The sequence below is a fragment of the Cyprinodon variegatus genome, unplaced genomic scaffold, assembly GCF_000732505.1.
Source record: "Cyprinodon variegatus isolate N-32 unplaced genomic scaffold, C_variegatus-1.0 Scaffold1019, whole genome shotgun sequence".
In the NCBI taxonomy this organism is placed as follows: Eukaryota; Metazoa; Chordata; class Actinopteri; order Cyprinodontiformes; family Cyprinodontidae; genus Cyprinodon; species Cyprinodon variegatus.
The window spans coordinates 117,431-125,506 of record NW_015151472.1 but is presented as its reverse complement, the minus strand read 5'-3'; positions in this window follow the sequence as shown (position 1 = coordinate 125,506).

Below are 8,076 nucleotides of genomic sequence, written 5' to 3'. Positions count from 1 at the left end.
TTTATATATATATATATATACATATAAAAATGTTTGTATCTGGAGCGTGTAACAAAAGTAATTTCCCTCTGAGATTATTCAATTATTTCAGATTCTGATATGTGTGTACTGCCTAAATATTAACTAAAAGTACGTTTTTGAACAGGTTTCTCAAGCCAGGTGGCGCATTAGACCAGGGGCTCATCTTCTTTTTCTAAAATGCATCGTAAACTGTTTTAGGAAGCTTTGTGATAACTGGTGATAAAAACACCATAATAATCCATAAGATGTGTGTTTAATAGCTGTTTACATTAATTTTGAACTGTAGGCCTACATAATAGGTCATGATGAACTACAGTCAGTAGCTTTGTGTCTGTCAATCCAAGCTCTATTTCTTCTTTCTCCACCTGTCACTCAGGCAGACCAACTCTGGGGTCAAACATTGGGGCAACAGCGTTGTAGGATAATACTAAAATCTGTTTTCAAAATGTCTCTTGCGATGTGAAGATCCCAAGTTTTAAAAAAATGTATCATATGAACCTCTAGCTCTAGAAATCAAATATGCTAATATATATATATATATATATATATATATATATATATATATATATATACCACAGAGGCTACATTTTCAAGAAGCGTCCCACTTTACCCTCATTCACCCAAGCAGTCATCAAGAAGAAAACATAATGTGGTTATTGTTCATGGTGTCATGGTAAAATAAAATTTTTGATCACATAACATAGCCTACCTGCCTTTAACTGGTACTTGAGACTGGAAGAACTCCTGCAGTACACCAACTCTGCATTGCACTAGGTGCAAAGAGCTTTAGTCTTGCTGAGTTTTCCATTGTGAATCTTCTTTAAAATAGATTTTCCCTGAAGCAAACTAGGAGGCTTTATAGCTGCATCCATGTCAGAACGTCATGTTCAATCTGGTAATTTCACGCTACGCCTACACAGGTTTGACTGATTTGTTCTTGCCCCCAGATATGCATCCGTGCCACATAGACATTTGCGCTAATATATCAAGGTGAAATCGTCATTATTAGTATAGACCCAGCTCCTGACCCAACTGTGTGAATAGGTTAACAGCGATATCTTTTTTTAAGTTAGTAAGAAGATTCTAGTAATTTATTTATATATATATAAGAATTCAGGTTGTTCCCAGAGGGAAATTATTAGACATTGCAGAGAGACGGGGATGGAGGTTAATCTTCAGAGGTCATAACAACCATAAACACACGTAGGGTGCAGTTTTTTTTTTTTTTCTTTCAGTCAATACCCAGACTTAGATCCCAAAGTCTGAAGGAATGATTGATAAACAGATGCACCACAAAAGACTTGCAACTATAACTGCAACAAAACTTTGCAGAAAGGTGGAAATAGAAATGCGTGCCACTCTATTTGGAATTTTATTTACAAAGGACTTGCAAAACTGAAATGGTTTTCTTTTTACCTCACAATTAAACATCACTTTGTGATGATCCATCACATAAAATCTTAGTAAAATAGATTCAATTTTCTGAGGGAGAGAAAGCTTTAATAAAGCCAAGGTATAAATACAATACATTGGATCCCCTTTGCAAAGACCTATGTCTCTTCCTGTTTTCTCTTTATCGGCAGAGACAACTCAGTTGAAACAACATGCGGATGTGGAGAGGGCCTATTTAGTTGCAGCATGCGGCCAACTTGACTCCGGGTCAAGATAAGCCCAGGACATGAGGACCATGCTTGGATGATATAGCGGCCCCCTCGCCTTTGAAATCCCTTCCAAACTCATTGAGATACTCCCCAAAGTGAAACTCAAGCTAGTGGTTCTGAAGGATCCAGAGATTACGAGGGACAAAGAGCACCATTGAAGAGCATTGCAGCAAAGAGGGGATGTAATGAACTTCATGTGGAAAGCTTCCCGCTGCAGATGAGAGAGCTGGTCTGGACAGGAGACATGGCGCTGGGTTGAGGGTGCATGATTGCATGGCCATCCGCTTTGATTGTTCTTGTGTGTATGAAGGCAGAATGACAAACACCTTAGAGCCCTCAGAAGGATTTATCAGTAATAAGACCATGAAGGGATGTGCTTAATTTTGCACTTCCAAGTCTTAATTTAACAAAGAGCAATAAGAGTCCCTGATAGGCAATGTATTACACACCCCACTGAGCAGGGTAATGAAAAGTCTTGATAAAAAAAAAAAAAAAGAAAAATACAGAAATTGACAAATACCCTTGAAAACTATTTCTCATCTCTTTCAGTCTTTTAGAAGACATGGTTTCTCTCTTCAAAGGAACTAAATCAAGTTGCTGCGTTATCATGTAAACTGGATTTTATAAAGAGGCACCAAAGGCTTATTTGCTTTGGGGCTGATTGCAAAGATTTGGATCATCTGGCCATCATTTGTCTACACTCATATTAAATAAATTTAAAAATTCCTTAAAAGCTGATTTACTTCACAAATTCAGATAAGCACAATATATAGACAAATTACTCACAGCCCCTATGTCTGTAAATTATAAAGCTTATATCAAGTTTATGCACAAAATATAAGAGTGTATTATTAAATCACATTTTGGGTATAATGTTGAGTGTGATTAATATATACTTAAAGGTTTTTATTTTTAAAAGGTCAGAATAAAATCAGCTTAACTGGTCAAGATGGTGTACAAAAACAAGGAAATTACGTCAGTTTCTCGATATTAGTAAACAGTCATAAATATGAAAATGTAAATTTAAGAGGAAATATGATCAATGGAACAATATAAACATATATATTTATATATCCCTCCCTCTCAAAGAGATTTTTACGAAACATGGTATAGTATACCATTTTTATGCAGACGACTGTCAAATTTATTTGCCAATTGCTAAAAACAGCCACTGGCCCCTGACACCCCTACTTGACTGTCTGGGTGACGTTAAGGCTTGGTTATCAAAGAAACTACTGAAACTACGGTAAATGAGAGCAATACAAAGGTGATGGTGTTTGGCAGTGCCATCTCTGACTTGTGACCTTTCAAGGATTTTGTACGTTCCAAAGTAACCAGTAACCAGTGATTTTAACTGTACAAAAAAACAACAACAAAACAGTGTATTAAAATAGTGTTCTTGTCATTTCCATCCTTTAAGTTAAAACTGGTTTTATCTAATAACCTCTTTCAACAGGTTTTACACTCTTTTATTTCTAGTCATCTAGACTACAACAATGCGCTTTATTCAGGCATTAGCCAACAAGCTCTCTCCTGTTTGCTGTTAGTCCAAAACGCATTTAAAGAGGTAAAAAAACATCAACACATTACATAAATTCTTACATCTCTACACTGGCTCCCTGTTAGTTTTACAATACATTTTAAAATGTATTGTTTTTTTAAAGCTATGAATGGGATCACTCCTTAAAACTTTACCAACCTCCTCCAGATTTACTCTCCTGCACGTGCTCGGAGGTCTGGGGGCCATCTTTAGCTAATAGTGCCTAAGATGAGGCTTAAAACCACAGGGGGCAGAACCTTTTCTGTAGTTGGCCCTAGAATTTGGAATAGTTTGCCCCTCCATTTATGAACAGCCTCCACAGTGGAGTGTTTTAAGTCTTTTCTTAAGACACACTTTTACTATTTGGCTTTTAACGGCGCATAATTTTGTGGTCAACTGTGTCTGTTTTATTTACTTATTCATTTTAAACTCTAACTGCTTTTTTGTTTGTGTTGTGTTTTTTTTTTTTTTTTTTGTGTGTATTGTGGATTGGAATTGTTTTTTTTTTTTCTGTGTTATTTAAGTGGATTGGATTGGATATATAGAGAGATTATTCATTCAGATCAACATTAGGTGTGATTATGTACATTAATGGTTTATTCCCCAATGACTACCTGTCCAAGGTGTACACCACTTTTCACCTTGTTATGAAAAGTGGCTGCGAGGGAGCAACTCTGTACAGATTTGGAGCTTGACAATTTTGAGGAATAAATAAATGCAACGTGCTGGAAAAACGACTCTGCATCACTGAGTTTTGCAATGTTTTCTTTGTGGCACTAATGCCGATTTTCCCACAGTGAAAAAGAGAACTATGAATCTCTATTTGTAGAGATGCACACTGCAACTCTTCTGGAGCTGCAGGTGCACACAACACTGCAAGCCGAATCATTCCTTATTCAGTAGAACAACTATTTGATTCAGAACCCTCCAGCCACTCTGCAGAAGGTCCTCTCAGACGGCTGGGTCGAGCAGCAGCTGCTTTACATCTTTTGCATCTTGAAAAAAAAAAAAACATATTTTCTCAGCACGTTGGCATGGCTTGACAGCATTACAGCACACTGTACGGCATCCAGAGCTTGCAGAGATTCTCTCTGTACTGCAACTTCTTCCCATAGCTCAAACCCCTCTTGAAAAGGGGCTTAACAAAACAAAAAATAGTAGATTTGTTTCTAAATCACAGTTACAATCTGCATTCAGTTCAAAACAAAAGTGCACAAATGTTCCACTCCTATGTTATAAAGGACAGAGTGTTCTGTTGCAGAAAATTGTTCTTGTGTGTGGAAGTAACCACAGCCTGTGAGAGGAGCTATTCATTTCTGAAGGGGAAAAAAAAGGGCTTCAAACTGAATACTATGCTATATTGTGGAATGTCTTCCTGGCTTTTAGACACACATAAAAAAAAAAACTTCTAAACATTATGGATGGAAAAACAGCATAAAGCATCTCACAAGGCAGTTAATGGTTTCCATCTCTTAATACTGTGGTTAGTTTCCACTGCTTATTAATGCACAGCTTTGGATTTACCATCCAGTCCTTTCTCAGCCGCCCTGAGGGACTGACTGAGCAATATCCCCCTGCCCAACACCTGCACCATGTTGACCATCCTGGAAGCTCTCAGCTATTTAGCTACACATGTAGAGCATTTTCAGGCAACATGCTCTTATCTGGTGCCGTGACACATTCAAGGAACAGAAAGAAGGCAAATCTGGAGAGGGTGTCCAGTCCAGATACCCTAATTTTTCAATATGCTCCTAAAAGTTAAGGTTCACTGCAGCCCAAAGAATCCCCTGTGTCTTCCTTCCTTTAAGAAAGATTCCAGAGTTGTTGGTTCAGTCTCAGGGCATTCATGTCTGAATCCGTCTAGACTCCAGCAGAGTGTAGTTGAAACATTTTCCTGGTTCTTTTCAAATTTTATATCTCTGATCGAACTATCTTGACTATAAACTTGTAATGACATCAACAGGATTAGTTCAGATCATGAAACAAGTATGGGTCTGTTACTCTTATTGAAGCTAGGAATGTAATCGATAGACATACAGGTATTTTAAATTAATCAGTGAATCACTTTAATTGCACAGTGATGTCTTCTCTCAAGCTTTCTGCAAGTTGCTGTTATTTAATATATTTCTAATTAAAGCGAGATTGGGCTTTGTGATGACCACAGAGTTTGATCTAACTACAGGACATGTCTCTAAATGTAAAAGTGCCCTACATGTATTTAAAATGTGCACCCACGCAGATGCTGTTGCTTTTGGAGTAATGGGTTTTTTACTTGGTAAGCAGCCTTTGATCCAATATGGTTCATTGTGGATAATCACATTCTCCTACCGGCTATAGAGAGCATCTTCACAAGGTGTTGTGGTTTTGTTCTGTGAATAAAATTTTCATTTCACACCAAAAACAGGTTTATCTGTGAACATGGCAGCTTCAGGCATTTTACCCAAGAAATCCCTTAAAGGTCTACAATTCTGTTTTTGTTATTTTGGGCGATTTTGTTCAGCTTTTCATTGATGTCAAACAATATTGCAATTTGTTTCAGGTGATATCTTAACATCCACATATATACTTTCCTATTTAACTTGGATGTTAAATTCATGAATGAAATTCATAATTCATGAATTAATAACCTTATTTCAGACAATCTAGTACATTTTAAATCTAAAACATGCAAACAGTGTATACAATGGTTGATATATATAATTGGCTTATATGTTTGATGTACAATCACTGTACTTGCTGGTGCCAGATGGGCTGTGTCTGAGTATTAAGGAAACTGCTGATCTACTGGGATTTTTGTGCACAAACATATCTAGGGTTTGCAGAGAATGGAAAAGAGAGAAATATCCAGTGGAGCAGTTCTGTGGGAGCAAAGGCATTGTTGATACAGGAGGTGAGAGGACAATGGCCAGACTGTTTCAAGCTGATATAAAGGCAACAGTAACTCATATACCATTCTTTTGAGAAGAGCATCTCTGAAGTGGATGGGCAACGGCAGTAGAAGACCACACCTGTCAGCCAAGAACAGGAAACTGAAGCTACAATTTTAACAGGCTCACAAAATTGAACAACAGACGGTTGAAAAAACATTTCCTGGACTTAAGAGTCCGGTTTTCTAACATACCGTATTTTCACGACCATAAGGCGCACCGTACTAAAAGGCGCAGTCTCAGTTATGTGTGCCATTACTGTATTTAACACACACATAAGGCGCACCGCACTATAGGTCGCAGGTTTCATATACAGGTACATGTCCTCTACTACATTTAAATACCTCTACTGCGTATTCAAAAATAGAGCGGGAGCAAAACTGAGTATGATTGTGCTTTATTCATGTATTTATTACAAAGTATTAATCAAACCCATCGAAGTCATCATCCTCTGTTTGGCGTTTTCTATGTGATTTGCTGTGCTTCCCACCAAAGGGGCTAAAATATTAGAAAGCTGTTTAGCAACGCTGTATGTTACTGATTTAATGCTGCTAACAATGGGTCTGAGTGGACCTGGATGACTGAGAATCTTCACCAGCGCAAGGCCTCTTCTTGATCTTTTAGTCTACAAATGTTTGGGTTGGGGCTTCCAGCAGCTCTTGCAGTCAATGCTCACACCAAAGACTTTTATTTCATTTAATAATTCCCCTTCAATCTAATCTATTATAACATTCAAATCTATATTTCCCTTATCATTTCCAAATAAAAATAAATTAATTTTCTCCAAATTCAAAGACAGTTTATTTTTGTCCAACTACTTTTAAGATTGTTTTTTCTGGTGTGGTATCATCCAAGAGCTGCTGAAAGCTCTCACCCGTTCAGAGAAAATGTTTATATTTGTATCAAATAAATCAAACTGGATTGCTGCTTGAAGCCATTTAATTTATTCAGATAATAAACAATATCGGTGCCCAATGTCCAAACATGAATAAGGATAATTACCCATTTTCACATTCTGTTGCCTGGTAGCTAAATAGCTTGGTCTGCATCCCTTCCATCACATCCGGATTAATTTCTTGTGATCAAATGTGTAAAATGTTTATTCTCTTTAAGATTAATAAACAGACCAATTGTAAACTTCCTTTTATCAATCCATAATGATTGTCAGAAAGTAGTCTGTGTTTATCAATTAAGTTTACCATTCTGCTAATAAAGTGTTTCTTTTTTTAATTGCTTTATTGATCAATGAAAGGCTAAAACGTTTCTAAACCTGAATTATTATTTTCTTCCAATGAGTTTTTTTGGAGCAAATCTTAAGTTTTCACCTTTTATGTTTATTCCTAAGTTCTGGACCAAGGCTTTGTAGTGCTATCGTCACCAGTGCCTCATGTGCAGGAATGCTGTTCCCAGATTTATTGCCATGTGATCACTAACATATGTTTGTGGACTAATGTAAACACCCTCTCTATGAGTTATTACCTTGCATCTGGCGTCTGGACGGGGTTTTCTTCGGCATGTTAAAGAAAAATAGCCCAGATTCCATGACTGAACGTCAGCTGTGGCAGGCTTTTTTTTTTTTCCTTCCCTAACTTAATATGATTATATAACGTAGTGGTAGCCTTTATGAGGTAAGGAAAAGACCGCTTGTTTCAATATGTGGCTGTCTCTCAGAGAGAACGCGCTCCCGCTGGTTAGGGGTGGCGCGTTCGGCGCACCATCGGTGCGTAATTGTGCACGACTGGACGGCAGATGTTCCACCACTGGGACACTATGTCTCTGCATCTTAACTCTACCTAGGGTTTTTTTTCTCCCCTCTTTCTCTCTGTGTGTAGGCGTGTATTAACTTGGTCTTGTTCTGCATAAAAAAAAAAAAAAAAAGTTTTGAGGAGGAAAAGAGGAAGAAAAAGTGGGCAACAACTTCCAATCG